This window comes from Pseudophryne corroboree, chromosome 11, assembly GCF_028390025.1.
Source record: "Pseudophryne corroboree isolate aPseCor3 chromosome 11, aPseCor3.hap2, whole genome shotgun sequence".
NCBI classification, from domain to species: Eukaryota; Metazoa; Chordata; class Amphibia; order Anura; family Myobatrachidae; genus Pseudophryne; species Pseudophryne corroboree.
Window position 1 is genome coordinate 157,424,427 of NC_086454.1, and position 19,109 is coordinate 157,443,535.

Below are 19,109 nucleotides of genomic sequence, written 5' to 3' on the forward strand. Positions count from 1 at the left end.
TGGCGGGAATCCAGAGGATACCACCCACAAGAGCAGTTGGGGAAAGACATCGCCCACCTTTTCAAATCCACCTATGACCTTTTCTGTAATGTAGAGACATATCCCTGTGTCCAATGGACAATGAGATTACAGTGACCATTGTATTGTGTATGCCTGTTGTGTATAAAAAGACCATTGTTGCCTGGCCGGTCAGAAGACTCTGAACGCTATCTGTATGACCAGATGAGGATCGGCCGGGTTGCGCTTGCGAACATTCTCACGTATGTACATTCTCTGTAGCCATTATTCTGTTTAGATTTACTTGTTAGCCTGTAGTGTATGATTTGTATTGTCTTACCTTTTGGAATTAATCAACTGAGGCCTTAGAACCCTGTGGTTGCAACTACAAATCAGTGTTGTGTTTTCACTTTCCTGCATGGGCTTTAAAAGTAGATTTATCTGTATAAGGTGTATAAGCATTGATAAGGTGTATGCACTGCGGGTACTTTGTATCGCCAGCGCTACATAAGGTTTAAAGGTATAACATCATTGCAGTACTTTACTGTTAAGGGTTTAAAGTGTAAGCATATCATTACATTGTATCATTAACAAGGTTTAAAGGTTATCCATTGTGTGTGCGCACGCTGAGCGTACTCCGTGCACTCAGCGCGGCGTGTGTACGCCAAGTGCGCACCACGTGCAGGACTCTGTACGCAAATAGCGTACATAGTGCGTAGCACGTGCATGTAGTCTAGCGGCTCCACGGTAATAGTGTATTTAGAGGTATAGCTTTGCGGTCTAAGATAATATCGACATTATCAGAGCCCTTAAAGGGTGTATACTAGAGACACCGGTAACAACCAGCACTGAAAGGGTGTATACTAGCTATGCCGGTATCACTCAGCACTGGAAGGGTGTATATTAGAGGCGCCGGTAACATTCAGCACTGGAAGGGTGTATATTAGAGACACTGGTAACAACCAGCACTGGAAGGATCTATACTAGGGTGTATATTAGAGGTGTAAGTAACATTCTGTACTGGAAGGAGAATACTAGAGACACCAGTAACACTCAGCACTGGAAGGGGGTATACTAGACACTGGTAACACTCAGCACTAGAAGGGTGTATATTAGAGGTGTCTGTAACACTCAGCACTGGAAGGGTGTATAATTAAGGTGTATTTGTGATACCCACGTTGGGGTATCCCTGCTGCATACTATTGCAGCCCTAAATGGCAGCCAGCGCTGCCAGCAAGACTATTTAACTGGCCCAGTAAGGGTTCATTCCTTTTCCCCCTGTGTTGCCTAGCAACACCTGGCTCGGGGATCTGCGCGGGAAGCCCTTGGATTGTGAGAAAGGAGAGTGGGAGAACGGGGAGGAGGAGCTCACCTGGAAGAGAGAGAAGACGCGCGGCGTGCTGAGAGGACGTGTGTGCCCGGCTGAAGAGTGACCACTGCTGCACCCGGGAAGCAGGGGAGACACAGCAGTCATCAGCGCCGGGCGGAGAAGAGACCGCTGTGTGTAGAAGAAGGAAAGGGACGGTACCCATGTGCGGAGGCGGAGCGCGGCGTGTAGGAGGAGACGTACCACCGCCGTGTGTGTGAACAAGAGCCGCTGTGGGGAGCGCAATGCAGCCAGCGACAGTAAGAGACGCGACGGGACGCAGCCAGCTCCCGCTGTGAAGGGGAACCAGTGGAGCCGATACCCCCAGCAGCCGCCCTGAGGTGAGCACACTGCCATACCGACAGCCAGCACACTTGGAAGGTTGTGACTGCAGACTCACCACTCACAGCTGGAACAAGCAGAGGAAGAATTAGCAGGTACCAACTGTTATTATAGGTACCCATTCATCCCTTTCCCCAGTTAGTTCACACGTGGTGGGAATTATTAGTACCAGGGCCCCTTTCTACCCCTTTGGATAAAGAGGGAAAGACCTTTGTCCCTCAATACTCCCCAATCAGAGACTGATTATACCCAGAGTGATCACCAGCCAAGGGTCCTGATAGGAACTGTGCACATAGTGTATCCCTGTTGGGATGCTCTACATGAACTGTAATTACTTGCGGATCCAACACACGGTACTGGAAATAGAACTCTTGTTCGCCTTCTGCCAGCCTGGACCACTTAATGCTCTCAGTAATTTACACTAGGTGGCGTTTCATCTGAAGAAGTTTTGACTTATCTTTCTGTGGGTACAAATATCTTTATATACATAAAGGTGCCTAACGCCACTAATTGACTTACCTTTCGTGGATAAAAATACCTTTGGTACCGTTAATCTTTGTGGTCGTGTTACTTTCCCACTTACACATCCTGCACGCCTTCATGCAAATACTTACCTGGTGTCAGCTGACACTGTCTCAGGGAAAAGCCATTACCGTGCAGGCTTTATTGAATTCGAGACACATTACACGGAGACCACCGTGCGAGTACTGAATATTATTAGTTGGCGCACAGCGGCACCCTATGGACAGTCTAGGCCATTCTGCAAATTTAACACTAGAACATTTCTTGTATGACCTTTCTTAATGATGGTAATTGTACTGTAATGATTGATGTTTGCCGTTATCAGATGCCTTAGGGGTAAGATTGTTTATGTTGATACATAGTGTATGTGTTCTAACCACAATTGACCGTGCGGCAGTGACTAATCGCCTCCTTCCAAATAAAAGTGTTGTCACCAGCAATTTGTACTATTCTTTATCTGCGGGTCCTCTTTGGGGCATCCATTCTTCTGCCACAGGCTCCTGAGGTAGAAGTCATGAGAGGTCTGAAAGCAGCAAGCGTCCTGGAGAAAGCAGGTATGACTCCAATCCCACACAGGCAGGGCCGGATTAAACCTTTGGGGGGCCCGGGGCACGTAAGAGAGGGGGCCCTCATATCAACTTTGCCCCCCTGGTGTTGCGGTGCCCGCTGTATGTGTGCCTCTTCTTCCTGCACCTCCATGAATGCAGCAGTGCAGGTCGTATATATATAGATAAATCTATATAGATATAGCCATCCATCCATATAGATAGATATCAGTCAGTCCAGCCTCCCTTTCCCTGTCACCGACCTTCAAATGCACAGTGCTGGTGTCAGCTTGTCATCGGCGCCAGTGGAGTAGGGGAGTGAGTGAGAGCAAACAGGGACAGGTTACTTCTCTCCAGGCTCCTCCGCCGCTGCAGTCCCTGCGCTGCTGCTGAGTGTTGATGGCAGCGGAGCTTGGAGAAGCGGAGCTCGTCCACGTACAGCAGCTCCGGTGAGGGGATGCCTGATAAGGAGGACCCAAGGTTACTGACCCCCTAGCAGGGGCGGATTGGGATGGAAAACTAGCCCGGGAAATTTATGGAAGCAGCCCTAAACGGGGTGGGATCTGTTGGAAGGGATGGGGTCTGTCGAGGGAGGTAGGACCCCTCCTCTTTTGCTGCAGTTACGTTCGCAACTTTAGGCAAATGCCGCTACAATGCCTTTCCCTGACGTATATCCCTGCATCTGAATATACAAGGACTGGCAGTGTGTCAGCTGCAATCACGCTTTGTGCATCTTTAGACGCCCTGGAGGGGTACTGTTTGTCTTGGGAGTGGGGAGTAAGGTATGTTCTGGAGGCTGGGCGGTATGGCAGGTTACGGGTATGTTCCAGAGGTGGGGGTGATAGTTAGGGTGGGTACTATACTGTGATGCCAGGGGGTAGGGCTAATTAGCTTATTGCCTCTACTGGTGCCTATGCCTGAAGCACAAGCTCCATACACTCCGCTGCAGCTGAGGGTAGGATGGGAATAGTGGTATTGTGGATCAGGGGGCAGGCTAGAAGTAGTAGTGTGGAGAAGGGGGCAGGGTTGGAGTAGTAGTAGTATTCATGTGAAGGGGACAGGATGGGAGTAGTAGTATTGTGGATCAGGGGGCAGGCTAGAAGTAGTAGTGTGGAGAAGGGGGCAGGGTTGGAGTAGTAGTAGTAGTAGTATTCATGTGAAGGAGACAGGATGGGAGTAGTAGTATTGTGGATCAGGGGGCAGGCTAGAAGTAGTAGTGTGGAGAAGGGGGCAGGGTTGGAGTAGTAGTAGTATTCATGTGAAGGGGACAGGATGGGAGTAGTAGTATTGTGGATCAGGGGGCAGGCTAGAAGTAGTAGTGTGGAGAAGGGGGCAGGGTTGGAGTAGTAGTATTCATGTGAAGGGGACAGGATGGGAGTAGTAGTATTGTGGATCTGACAATGCTAAATTCCTTTGTCGTATAAACAACCCTTTATGAAGCTAAGAACACTGTACGCTGTTTACTTAAGAAGTACCGTAATGGTACGCTATCTGCGTAGCGATCGCTCAGCCGTAGGCGAGACGCTCAAGCGTCACGTTCGCTTACGGCCCAGTGATCACAAGACACGTTATTGGTTATGTCTAGGGGAATGATTCGCTGTAGCGTAGCATACGCTCGAGACCACGAGGAGGTCACCAGCGATGCAGACGCTTACAACACTATACCTTTATGATAAAACCTTATACCAATGAAATACACTGAATACCTTAATGTGAGTACAGGGTGTAAGTGCAACCTTGTGTAACCTGACTAACTACAAAGCTGCTTGAGCGTCACCGACGCTCAAGTGAACACTTAACACTATAGAAAATACACAGATACTGGTTTAGGTTCCAAGGCCTATTAACTGTATTATATCTAATATACTTGTAAAAGGGGATAACAGTACAATTGATACACTACAATATAACAGAGACTTCCTAACCACAGAACTAAACAATAAATACAAAAAGACAATACTACACTGACCTAAATGCAATACAATACAATACTATCTAATACAATACAATACTAGCCTAGTCTAGGGGAGATATGAGAGAACAGAGAGAGAGAGAGAGAGAGAGAGAGATGAGAGAAATTGGCTCACAGAAAGACAATGATAACGGAGAGAAACTTACGCACAAAGGGTATGATCGCCTGCGCCTCGATATCCAGCTCCCGGCTATCAGCAGATAACCGTTGATGAGAGAGTGAGAGCTGGATGTGGTCGGCCTGCCTATTTATGCCCCACACACAATGCAATCTCCTGGTCCTACAATCCCATTGTCCATTGGCCGAAGGAATTCGGCCCTGTATCATAACAAAAGGTCATAGGGTGATTCATACAGGTGGGCTGTGACGATTTCCAACAGCTCAGGTGGGTGGGAAACTGGGTTTCCCGCCGCATACCTGAGTATGTGTAATTAATAGAAATGGACATAAACTTCTTATGTCCATAACTATTCGCACGAGCGATTAATACGCTCCAAACCAACACCGGAATATTGCTAATTAAATACTCTTCCGATGGGTACCAAACACTGCTGTATGATTCCTGTTAGACCCTTCGTACGATATAAAGAGGGATTCCTCAGCTCTGGGACATTGTATTTTAACCAAACTTTCAGAATCTATCAAAGGGACCGTGATCTATAAACTACATTATTTGTGAACATTTGTAACGAATGAGTCGCACGCTACGACTACATAAACTCTACCGTAAATACGCATACCGCGCCTGCGAGTGCACGTTATTGCGGGTATGCGAATCCACGGGAGAGCGCATGCACGCGCAGCGCGGACCAGTGTGCGGTGCAAATATGGCAACGTGCATTGAGACATTTTTCTGACTTTGACAGTCCACCCTTTGGCAGTCAATAATAACTGCCACAAAACATTTAAGGAGAAAAATGTAAGTCAGGGGTTAATTGATTTCCATGGTTGGGTAGGGGAGGAGAGAGGAGAAGGTGTGAAGAGGGTATGACCTAGTGAGATAGCAGAAGCATGTGTGTATGAATCCATGTTTGGGGGGTCATGTATCATCGTGCCGTACGTGTGGTAAATCAAGCTTCGAGGTATTGCGAAGTATACATTTGAATTCCTTCTTATCCTGTGGTACAGGTCTGTGGATGGGCTGTCAAACTTTACCGAGCTCATTTCGGCTGTGGTTGTAACAAAATGGGGATGCACATTTTAGTTGATGATACATGAATGGGGGAGGTATGTGGTTGCTGATATCTGTGCCTGTATTCCCTATCGTCTATGTGTGTCGTTACCTGAGGGTTGTAGAGATGAAGATAAAGAACACTTACGAAAAATGCAATGATATTCTATGTCAGGGAAATGTACATCTGTTGTTGAAGTTGTGTTCGGTATCTGTTGAGAGTCGTCTTCTTTGCGCTGTTTTGCTCCTTAGGCATGAGCAACAAGCTTTGTCAGTGCCATTAGATTTACAAAAATGTTGGGCTAGCGTGAGTTTAAAAATACTAGGGAAACTGGGGATCCATGGCAAAGTTCATCAAGTGTCCATATTTAAAGTTGTCAAATCTTCTTCTTCGGTGCTTGTCTGTTGTCTGTATACATCTCGTCTCGTCAGCTTCCTCGTCCAAGGGGGTCTTTGTATCTTGGAGAAAAGCAGAAAAACAGGTGAAAGAAACGGACCGTATAATCGCATTTTCATCACATTCTGGTTTCTATCATTGGGTCATAAATCAAATCCAGGTTAATTACAGTTTCCTCACTCCTCAAGCTCATCACTTTTGTACTTTGTTTGCACCTCATTAAAGCCTGCCCGCATCTAAATATCAATCCAATCGATATAACGACACCCAAGATACATAGTAGAAACTTTCCAACATCCATTATGACTCCTTGAGCCCAGTCTCCCAAACCGGAGAACCAATTTCGCGGGTTCAACCATGACACCCAACCAGTCAGCTCATTACCTACAGCAGCAAGGGTGAGATTGTGTTTTCGACGAAATTCCCACTTCAATTGGAGAATATCGTCCATCTTTTGGTCTATGACCTCTACCGGATCCTCGGTGCTAATTGTGATATACGTGCAACACTTTATGCCGTACTGTGTTGCCAATGTAACACAATATCCGCCTGTTACTGCTGTAAGATAATTAAGAACCATCCTATGCTGAACTAGTTCTGTTTTATAAGCTTGAAGTTCTCTTCCAGTGTATCTAAACGTGTCATCATACATTTCAGTGATATTATCTAACAAATTGGCGAGTGCGGAAATGTATCTATAATTCATCACTCCCCGAGCGGTACGAGTGAAATCTAACGCTACCAGAACCTGAATCCCGGTGGATTCATGGATAAGATCAGAGGCCGGATGCTCTAACCTTTCTGACAGTTGTCTTTTAACCCGGTGCTCGTAGTGAGTGTGAGTATAAGGAGCTTGGGCACCACGGTGTATGTCCTTCATTTTGTCATGTGTAACAGTCATCACTTCAGGCAATACTTTTCCAATATAACACAATCCTTCAGAGTTTGGGGCTAGCCACTTGTACGCCTTTCTCCCGCATATGAAATATGCATCATCGGGGAGAACATAAGGGACGGAGAAGGACATGACCATGTTACAAACCTTCCAGGTGAAATCTCCTGACCCTAATTCTTCCAACTGCTTAATGCACGTATCGGTTTGTACGATATGAGCACAGTATCCTGGTGATACCTCTCCAACTCTAGTAATCCTATTCCCTAAGGTATATCGATACCGGAAAGATTTTCCTCTACTGGCTATGTGGCGTACGAGCTCTGTATCTGTAGGCATTCTATCTGCTCTGTGTGAAAAGGTCATGGTAAGGTTGCTCCATGACACTTCCCAATTTCCCGGTTTTCTAGGATTGGAGATGTTAAAACATAAGAGGGACCTATCCACATGGTATTGGTGGAGCTTCAAACTAGGAGGGCTGGAGATGTTAAACCTCCGGTCCACCGGTCTCCCACCACTTAGCTCAAGTACCTCCCCTAACGTTAAAGGAAATGGTACTAGCCCTGATTTGCTGTGACCCTGAGGTACTTGAGAGCATACCCAACAATCTGTTTGGTTTAACACGTTACCCACTAAGGAGTGATAGTCACTCAATGGATGCCGGTCTATATGGATATTAAAACTAGATTGGCATTTCTTTATGCATCCATCTTCAACCAGATTATCACAGAGCCTACAGATACAATTTTCTTCAGCTAACAATCCATCACAATTTCTTCTATCGGATCGTTTTCTGATACTCGCCTTTGCTTGTTGGTTTGGTTGATCTTGGAAAACTACGCCTCCATCATCATAATCGGAACCCATTCCAGAACCTCTTTCGACCTCTATGGTACTCTCGCCGGAACAGACTGCTCTGGTCAACATCATGGTTAACATCAAAATCCGGATCACAGTCTCTTGGGGCAAGTCCATCTTTGAGGAGGAAATAGAGAAGAATGAGGAGGGGGAAAAAGAAATTTTAAGGGAGAGGGGCTGGGAAGTGGAGAAAAACAATAAAAGGGAGAAGGGAGTCGACAACTGCTTTCGGTCTTCAAGGCTCAGGTGCCGCCTCAATCCTCCTGGAACAGACACTCCAGTGATACAACCTCTACCGTCTGTTCCTTATCGCGGGACTTCTCTGGATCAGCAACCTTTTTGCAGTGGGATGAATGGACCCAAGTCTCTCTCTCAGCAACCTTCAATGCTGTGGTGCTAGTCAATAAGACCTGGTATGGTCCTTCCCATCTATCAATAAGACAACCTGAGCGTAGAAAATTTCGTATCATTACATAATCCCCAGGTTCAATGTCATGACAATTACTATCTGGTAAATCAGGAATCACCAACTTCAGATTATCATTTTGATTCCTCAACTGTTTACTCATGTTAATCAAGTACTTTACAGTTACTTCATTGTTACATTTCAAATCATCCTGAGGGTTAATCATGACATGCGGTTGTCGACCAAACAAGATTTCAAAAGGAGACAGATTAAGAGGGGACCTGGGAGTGGTTCTGATGCTATACAAAACAATGGGTAAAGCTTCTGGCCACGTCAATCCTGTCTCTGCCATTACTTTACTCAATTTATTTTTAATAGTGCTGTTCACTCTTTCGACCTTCGCACTCGCCTGTGGACGGTACGGAGTGTGCAGCTTGCTATCAATACCCATCAATTTACACATTCCTTGAAAGACATCACCTGTAAAATGGGTACCCCTATCACTTTCAATGATTCTAGGGATACCATATCTACATACAAATTCCTGCACAATTTTCTTAGCTGTAAACATAGCGGTATTTGTAGCTGCTGGAAAAGCCTCGACCCAATTCGAGAAAACATCTATACAGACAAGTACATATTTCAAATTTCGACATGGGGGTAATTGAATGAAGTCAATTTGTATTACCTGGAAAGGGCCGCCGGCAGGTGGGATATGGGATGGTTCTGTAGGTATTGCTTTTCCAATATTCTTTCTCAGACAGGTAAGGCATGACATTGCTCTTTTACTCGCATGAGAGGAGAATCCTGGGGCGCACCAGTATGCTCTTACCAATTTGCACATCCCCTCCTTGCCTAGATGAGTCAGCCCGTGAGCTGCTTCAGCCAGACATGGAAGGTATGCCCTGGGGGCCACTGGTTTACCATGTCCATCCGTCCAGAGCCCTGAGGACTCCTGGCCATATCCCTTTGCCTTCCAGACTGCTCTTTCCTGTGTGGAACACAGATTCTGCATCTCACACAACTTCTGTGTGTTGATGGTATTAAATACCATCAACTGTGTGGTGTTTGTCCGTGTGGGGGTAGCAGCTGCAAGCTTTGCGGCTTCGTCTGCTCGGCTGTTACCAAGGGATATTGGGTCTTGGCTATATGTATGTGCTTTACATTTGATAACAGCCACTCTGTCGGGTTCCTGTATCGCTGTTAGAAGCCTTTTTATGTGAGCTGCATGCGCTATCGGTGTACCAGCTGCCGTCATGAAATTTCTGAGCCGCCATAGGGCTCCGAAATCATGGACTACCCCGAACGCGTATCTGGAATCGGTGTAGATATTGGCTGACTTACCCTTAGCCAATTCACATGCTCTGGTTAGGGCGACCAGTTCAGCAACCTGGGCTGAGTGAGGTGGGCCTAGCGGTTCCGCTTCTATGGTGTCTTGGTCATCTACGACTGCGTATCCAGTACACAAGTCTCCCGAGTCTGACTGTCTGTGACAACTACCATCCGTGTAGAACGTGAGTTCTGCATCTTTCAGTGGATTGTCACTGATGTCAGGCCTTGCGGTAAAATTTTGGGTCAAATATTCCATACAATCATGTGTATCTTCCTTTGCATTAAATCCTCCTTCCCCATCACTCTCACCTTCCACCCTTTGTGTCTGACCAGGCACACCTGGGAGAAATGTTGCAGGATTTAATGCGCTGCATCTCCTTATGGTGATGTTTACGGGGGCCATTAATGCCAATTCCCATCTTGTAAACCTTGCTGATGAGACGTGTCTGGTTTGGGCAGAATTCAATAAGGCAGATACCGCATGCGGTGTATGGATTGTGAGGTTGTGGCCTAGCACGACATCTTCGCTTTTTGTCACTAGCAATGCTATTGCCGCAACGCTACGCAAGCATGTGGGGAGGGATCGCGCTACCGTATCTAGCTGGGCGCTGTAGTATGCAATTGGCCTGCTGGCATCACCGTGTTTTTGTGTTAGTACACCTGCTGCGCACCCAGCACTTTCTGTTCCGTATAGTTCAAAGGGTTTCCCATAGTCTGGCATACCTAGTGCTGGTGCCTGCGTTAGGCACTGTTTGAGTCTCTCAAATGCTGTTTCAGATTCGTCTGTATGCGAAATCCGATCAGGTTTATTTGAAGAGACCATTTCCTGCAAAGGTAGCGCCAATATGGAAAACCCTGGGATCCAATTACGGCAATACCCACACATTCCTAAAAACGTCCTGATCTGTTGCTGGGTTTGTGGCAGTGTCATGTCTCTAATGGCTTGGATTCTATCAGTGGTCAGGTGTCTCAGTCCTTGTGTTAGACAGTGTCCCAAATATTTTACCTTAGCTTGGCATAATTGTAACTTGTCTTTGGAAACCTTGTGACCTGTGTCTGAAAGATGAAACAGGAGCTGTTTCGTATCCTTCAGAGATGCTTCCAGTGAATCTGAACACAGTAATAAATCGTCCACATACTGTATCAATACTGATCCACTGTCTGGTTGGAAAGACTGTAAACAATCATGCAAAGCCTGAGAAAATATACTTGGACTATCTATGAAACCTTGGGGTAACCGAGTCCACGTGTATTGGACTCCTCTGTATGTGAATGCAAACAAATATTGGCTGTCAGGGTGCAGAGGTACCGAAAAGAAAGCGGAGCAGAGGTCAATAACAGTGAAAAATTTGGCAGTGGGAGGAATTTGCATTAGGATGACAGCTGGATTAGGCACTACGGGGAACTGACTCTCAACTATTTTGTTAATCCCCCTTAGATCCTGCACTAGCCTGTAACCCCTCCCCCCACTCTTTTTAACAGGGAAGATGGGACTATTTGCGGTGCTGGACGTTCTTACTAGAATGCCCTGTTGTAGCAAGCGCTCTATTACGGGAAAAACTCCTAGCTCCACCTCTGGCTTCAGAGGATACTGTGGGATTTTTGGAGCTATCCTACCATCTTTTACTTGCACAACTACTGGAGCTACGTTTGCCATTAATCCAGTGTCCTGTCCATCTTTTGTCCAAAGTGACTCTGGTATCTGAGATATCATCTCTTCTACTTGGGATGGATTCCTATTTGTCATGATGGAATGTGACATTAATTTTGATGGGGAGTCTAACATGTCTCGTACTTCCTGAGCGTGATTCTCAGGAATGTCCAAGAATACACCTTCAGGGGTACAATAAATGACGCAACCCATTTTACATAGTAAGTCTCTCCCCAGGAGATTAGTTGGTGCCGATGCAGCCAGCAAAAAGGAATGCTTGGTATGCAAAGGCCCTATTGTAATCTCGGCTGGTTTGCTAACAGGGTAGTGCTGGACTACTCCTGTTACTCCCATGGCTGGAATTGTCCTACCAGTGGTTCTCATGCCCACTGTCGAATTTATCACTGACTTGGCCGCCCCTGTGTCTACAAGAAAGTTTAAAGTTTTACCAGCCACATTGATTGCAATCTCTGGTTCGCTTCCAAGACTGGCAATCAACTTAACTGGCTGCAGATTACAGGTATGGCCACACCCCTATTGGGTATGCTGACCTCCCAGAATCCCGCTGGCAGCAACTACTTGTGAGGGAGTTAGCTGGGAACTACCAGAGGCATGCCAATCTCTGTTCGGGGGATATCTTTTTGTTTCCCCTGTATGTGGCTCAAAACTCCGCCTCTGTGGACCCTGCTCCCAATGTCGTGTGTTGTGTTGTTGTCTAGGGGGTTTATAAGATCTTTGTACATTCTTTGTTCTACATTCTCGTGCAAAGTGTCCCGGTCTGTTACAAGAAAAACATGTTATTACACTTGCCTTACCCACAGGATTCGGTGGTACATACGCAGACTGCCTTGTGGTCAGCGCCTGTATACTTACGGACATCAACTTATCACTTTGCGATTCCCTGTGCCTAGTGATGTTTCTGTCGTGATCAATAGCAGCCTCTCTCAAGCCGGACACTGACAGACCTCGCCAGCACGGTTGCGTGGTCTGAACCCTAGTCTTTAATGTTTCCTTTAAACCATCCATCAGTACAGATACTGCTACTTCCCGATGGTTTGGGTTGGTCTTAATGTCTTCTATACCAGTGTACTTTGCCATTTCTAATAGTGCCCGGTGAAAATATTCTGTTGCCGTTTCGGACTCCTTTTGCTTAATGGAAAATATTTTATTCCATTTAACAACGGCTGGGAAATACTCCTTTAGCTGTAAATTTATCCTCTTTACATTATCCTTGTTGTACACGTCTGTAAGCGGTACATCTTTATCCAATGCACAATCAGCTAAAAACTGAGTTGCATCAACATTGGAAGGTAAACAAGCTCTTAGCAGTATCTGCCAATCCTTGTTGTTGGGTTCTACAGTGTTACCTAGATCCCTGATGTATTTTTGGCTAGCAACTAAATCCTTCCTGGGGTCAGGAAATTCGGACACTATTGTTCTTAATTCCATTCTGGAAAATGGAGTGTACATGGCAATGTTCCTTATGGGAGTGGCTCCAGACACATCTGTTTTTCCATTGGGAACTGCTATTACCCTTACAGGAGCAATTCTAACAGCCTCTTCCTGTGTAGATTCTACTGCTTGTTGTGGTACAATTGTTTCAGTGTAGTGCATGGTGCCGTACTTACCCGTTGACACGACCTCACCTATCCCTCCGCTAGGGGCTTTCACTAATCTCGTGGGTGTCGCTGTGCCTACTGTGGTCTCTGCTATGGTGGCTGCAAGAGAGAGAGCTGAAATTGTTGCTGAATCGTCTTCTTGATCACACTCCTGAGGAAGGTTCAAAACAGGGTACATCTTGCATGGGTTAATACTTGCATGAGTTATTTGGTTAACATCATTAACATTTACAGTGTTACTAAGAGTTTGTGTTTTACAACCCAGTGCGTTTCTCTCCGCAATCAACTTCTCTCCTGCAATGTATGGTGGAGGAGGAGCTGTGGCAATCAACTTCCTGACTGCCCCAGATCCTGCCGCCAGAGCCAAACCTCTCTGTATCTCACCTTCCTGGTGCCATAACTGTAAACAATCATGATGTTGAATTCGTCTCTTTGTTGATTTTACGAGACATATCCTCCTCCTTAAATTTTGTAACACTTCTGGACTAAAGCTACCTATTCTTGGGAACTTGTCCCTGTCTTGTACAGTCATTCTCTCCCATTCATCACATAAAGATTCGGTGTGAATTCCATATTTTTCACACATTACATATCGTGCCGACCCAACTGGTCGGTTCACAGAATCAACCTGAACCAGGGTTGATCGCCCCCTACCTGAACAAATGGCCCCCATAATCTGCAGGCGTTGCTTATTCCTCCTTGAATATCAAGGCTTTCAGCGAACCCTTACAAACAAACCAAGATGTCCTTGGGCAGGCCGGCGGTGGTGGTTTATCAAGTACCCCACTTACTTCTCGCCCACGTTGGCCTGTGCTGCAATCACTGTAGCCAGAGCTGCTGGACCCAACCTAGGGCCCCTGTGAACCTTTAGTTTACTGGAACATATGAGGGTTACCCGCAGGACACTTACTCTTTCCAGTAAAGTTGGGGTTGTTAGATAGTTCCTGAGTGACCAGCGAACTTCCCTTCCAAAAATAAAAAATTACACAAATCACGTCAGAATGTACAGATAGCGTTTGTGACCACTTTACTCTAATGGTATTAGGTCAGATTACTAACTACTGCACACAATAACGTGCGGTCCAATCGTTCAGTATACGAGCACTACTTGTCATGTACTGAAAGATCAATGGAATCTATGTTTCCGGCTGCGATTCCTTCAGCCAGAGCTTGTATGGCCTATATGGGTTCTGCACCAACACCCCAGGCGTTGTGCCACTGGACTTTTATAGCGGACCTTTTACCTTACGACCTCCTGGTCTTGTTACCTTATGACCTCCTGGTCTTGTTACCTTATGACCTCCTGGTCTCGTTACCTTATGGTCCGCTATACTCTAATGCTCAAATATTATTTAACCAGGGATGCCTCCCTGGCCACCGTATATGTCACTTACACGTATGTCCCTTGACGAGTACCCGGCTTTCCTTTTGGTTCCACCTTAAAGTTATATAAACTTTTGTATACAAAACACACTCACTCAACACATGTACACTTTTGTTTCTATATCTATTTCTGCGCAGAAATTGTCTTTAGGCCAAAAGTGTTACCAATTAGGAGCAGGATCTGTTAAACTAAATTTCAGATTTTCCAAAAATAGATTTGCGTCATTTACCGCTTCGCGTTATCTACCGCTGTGCGTTAATTATCGCCTTTGCGTTAATTCAACTTTTCGTGACTTGAGCTACGTTGCGTAACCAGACGCTACGTTGCGTAATGTACGCTGCGTGCGTCTGCCTTTTGGATTGCGTACGCTAGTCTTTGTTAGCGACACGTGTACGCAATGCAAAGGATCCACCGTAACACAATATATTTTTATCAATGTAAATGATCCCTGATCATCTACCGCAATCCACACTGACTGCCTTGTATCTTCAGACAAACCGTGTGTTGTTCTATACTTTAACTTATTACCTCTACTATTAAATAACAGCAAATCTCTTTTTAGCACTTTCTATCAACTATAAAATTTGGCAAACAGGAATAGTGATATACGAAAAATGAAATACACAAGTGAAAAGAAATGCAGGTATGTATGCGTACGCAAGACAAAAGAAAAATAAACAGTTTTAAAAAGACACAAGCGTTTTGTTCTTACTTCCGGTTACCGGGTTCCTTCAGCACCCTTTATCTAAGCGAAGCAGACGCTTATCCCGTCAGCACTGTGAGACAACCTCCCACCCTTTGCTGGAGGGATAATGTCTGCTGATCTACCTAGTGCAGATGTGAGAAGTATAGGACGAGCCCGCAATTGACAATGCTAAATTCCTTTGTCGTATAAACAACCCTTTATGAAGCTAAGAACACTGTACGCTGTTTACTTAAGAAGTACCGTAATGGTACGCTATCTGCGTAGCGATCGCTCAGCCGTAGGCGAGACGCTCAAGCGTCACGTTCGCTTACGGCCCAGTGATCACAAGACACGTTATTGGTTATGTCTAGGGGAATGATTCGCTGTAGCGTAGCATACGCTCGAGACCACGAGGAGGTCACCAGCGATGCAGACGCTTACAACACTATACCTTTATGATAAAACCTTATACCAATGAAATACACTGAATACCTTAATGTGAGTACAGGGTGTAAGTGCAACCTTGTGTAACCTGACTAACTACAAAGCTGCTTGAGCGTCACCGACGCTCAAGTGAACACTTAACACTATAGAAAATACACAGATACTGGTTTAGGTTCCAAGGCCTATTAACTGTATTATATCTAATATACTTGTAAAAGGGGATAACAGTACAATTGATACACTACAATATAACAGAGACTTCCTAACCACAGAACTAAACAATAAATACAAAAAGACAATACTACACTGACCTAAATGCAATACAATACAATACTATCTAATACAATACAATACTAGCCTAGTCTAGGGGAGATATGAGAGAACAGAACAGAGAGAGAGAGAGATGAGATGAGAGAAATTGGCTCACAGAAAGACAATGATAACGGAGAGAAACTTACGCACAAAGGGTATGATCGCCTGCGCCTCGATATCCAGCTCCCGGCTATCAGCAGATAACCGTTGATGAGAGAGTGAGAGCTGGATGTGGTCGGCCTGCCTATTTATGCCCCACACACAATGCAATCTCCTGGTCCTACAATCCCATTGTCCATTGGCCGAAGGAATTCGGCCCTGTATCATAACAAAAGGTCATAGGGTGATTCATACAGGTGGGCTGTGACGATTTCCAACAGCTCAGGTGGGTGGGAAACTGGGTTTCCCGCCGCATACCTGAGTATGTGTAATTAATAGAAATGGACATAAACTTCTTATGTCCATAACTATTCGCACGAGCGATTAATACGCTCCAAACCAACACCGGAATATTGCTAATTAAATACTCTTCCGATGGGTACCAAACACTGCTGTATGATTCCTGTTAGACCCTTCGTACGATATAAAGAGGGATTCCTCAGCTCTGGGACATTGTATTTTAACCAAACTTTCAGAATCTATCAAAGGGACCGTGATCTATAAACTACATTATTTGTGAACATTTGTAACGAATGAGTCGCACGCTACGACTACATAAACTCTACCGTAAATACGCATACCGCGCCTGCGAGTGCACGTTATTGCGGGTATGCGAATCCACGGGAGAGCGCATGCACGCGCAGCGCGGACCAGTGTGCGGTGCAAATATGGCAACGTGCATTGAGACATTTTTCTGACTTTGACAGATCAGGGGGCAGGCTAGAAGTAGTAGTGTGGAGAAGGGGGCAGGGTTGGAGTAGTAGTAGTATTCATGTGAAGGGGACAGGATGGGAGTAGTAGTATTGTGGATCAGGGGGCAGGCTAGAAGTAGTAGTGTGGAGAAGGGGGCAGGGTTGGAGTAGTAGTAGTATTCATGTGAAGGGGACCTGATGGGAGTAGTAGTATTGTGGATCAGGGGGCAGGCTAGAAGCAGTAGTGTGGAGAAGGGGGCAGGGTTGGAGTAGTAGTAGTATTCATGTGAAGGGGACCTGATGGGAGTAGTAGTATTGTGGATCAGGGGGCAGGCTAGAAGCAGTAGTGTGGAGAAGGGGGCAGGGTTGGAGTAGTAGTAGTAGTATTCATGTGAAGGGGACCTGATGGGAGTAGTAGTATTGTGGATCAGGGGGCAGGCTAGAAGTAGTAGTGTGGAGAAGGGGGCAGGGTTGGAGTAGTAGTAGTATTCATGTGAAGGGGACCTGATGGGAGTAGTAGTATTGTGGATCAGGGGGCAGGCTAGAAGTAGTAGTGTGGAGAAGGGGGCAGGGTTGGAGTAGTAGTAGTATTCATGTGAAGGGGACCTGATGGGAGTAGTAGTGCAAAGCAGGTGGTGAAGAGGAAAGTAGACTCACTAGGAAGAAGTCTGAGTAAGTTGTGTAAGAATCACCTCTGCTCCTGGGTGACTTCCCCTCAGCAGCTTCGGGCCACCTTCCTTCTCTTCATGGACTGCTGACACCATAGCACCACCAACGCAGGGACACTCAATTGATCCGTGGAGAGGGTTTCACATGCCTGCCTCCATCCCTCATTCCCGTTCCACTGACCCCGCTAATCCGGATCTGTCCTTCCCTCACTGAGCGGTGCGCTCATTATGCCGGTGATGCTAGGACTGCCCTATCCTGATCATGCAGCCCGGTACAGCCGATCACACTGCTGCACATTTTGCATGGCCAGCGGTAGTACAGCCCTCAGTTTCACTGTACTGTCACACACAGACCGAAATGATCTGAGTTAGATCATGTAACGGCGGCAGTTGCTTGAACATTCCGCACCCCGCCGTCACTCAGAAGTTGGGGGGGGCGGGCAGCACCGTGAGAGGGGTCTGGTCCAGCTGTTAGTGTGGTCACTGTTTAGAGAGGGGTCTGGCCCAGTCTAGTAGAACCAGAAAGTGGCCCGATATCTCGGCCCCTGCCCCCTAGCCCACCCCCTTCCGGCTCGATGTGTGGCTGCGCGCCGCTCAGCTGCCCGCCATCTCTTCTCCCATCCCGGGCCAGATCCTACCGGCAAGTCGCGCGGCCAGTCAGACAGCTGGTCGCTGGAAGCAGAGCACATAGCAGGTGCAGCTCTGTCAGTATGGCGGCTGCTAGCACCTGCTGCTGCGGCACTGCAGATAGGTGTTTAAGGTCCGATTTGTGGTGTGCGGTGGGGGCCCTCTTAGATCGGGGGGCCCTGGGTACTTACCCCCTGTGACCCCCCCTTAATCCGGCTCTGCACACAACGGTACTATTACATCTGTAACATTCAGGAATGGAAGGGTGTATACTAGTTATGCAGGTAACACTCAGCACTAGAAGGGTGTATACTAGAGACACCGGTAACACTCAGCACTGGAAAGGGTGTATACTAGAGACACCGGTAACACTCAGCACTGGAAGGGTGTATACTAGAGACACCGGTAACACTCAGCACTGGAAGGGTGTATACTAGAGACACCGGTAACACTCAGCACTGGAAGGGTGTATACTAGGGATGCAGGTAACACTCAGCACTGGAAGGGTGTATACTAGAGGTGTCTGTAACACTTGGCACTGGAAGGATGTATACTAGGGATGCAGGTAACACTCAGCACTGGAAGGGTGTATACTAGAGGTGTCTGTAACACTTGGCACTGGAAGGGTGTATACTAGGCATACTTGCCTACCTGACCCTCTCCATGAGGGAGAAAATGCTCTGTTCCTGGACTTTCCTGGTAATGTATGATTGCCATCACCTGTGGTGAGCTAGTTAATTGATAAGAAAGGTGTTTCACCACAGATGATGGCAATCATACATTACCAGGAAAGTCCAGGAACAGAGCATTTTCTCCCTCATGGAGAGGGTCAGGTAGGCAAGTATGATACTAGGGATGCAGGTAACACTCAGCACTGGAAGGGTGTATACTAGAGGTGTCTGTAACACTTGGCACTGGAAGGGTGTATACTAAAGACACCAGTAACACTCAGCATTGGAAGGGTTTATAGTAGGGATGCAGCACGTCACTGGGATGCAGGTAACACTCAGCACTGGAAGGCTGTATTCTAGAGACACCAGTAACACTCAGCACTGAAAGGGTGTATAT

The 19,109-nt window shown here is 46.4% G+C and overlaps 1 protein-coding gene across 2 annotated transcripts in view; it reads left to right on the plus strand.

Moving 5' to 3' along the window:
• The first annotated feature begins 1,348 nt into the window (after positions 1-1,348).
• Positions 1,349-19,109, plus strand: part of SLC3A2 (solute carrier family 3 member 2) — a 104,435-nt gene continuing 86,674 nt past the window's right edge. The window contains exon 1 of one of the 2 annotated variants that reach the window (XM_063945013.1): positions 1,349-1,704. The gene's annotated coding sequence lies outside the window, so the exon portion shown is untranslated. The other variant, XM_063945012.1, reaches the window with a different exon arrangement.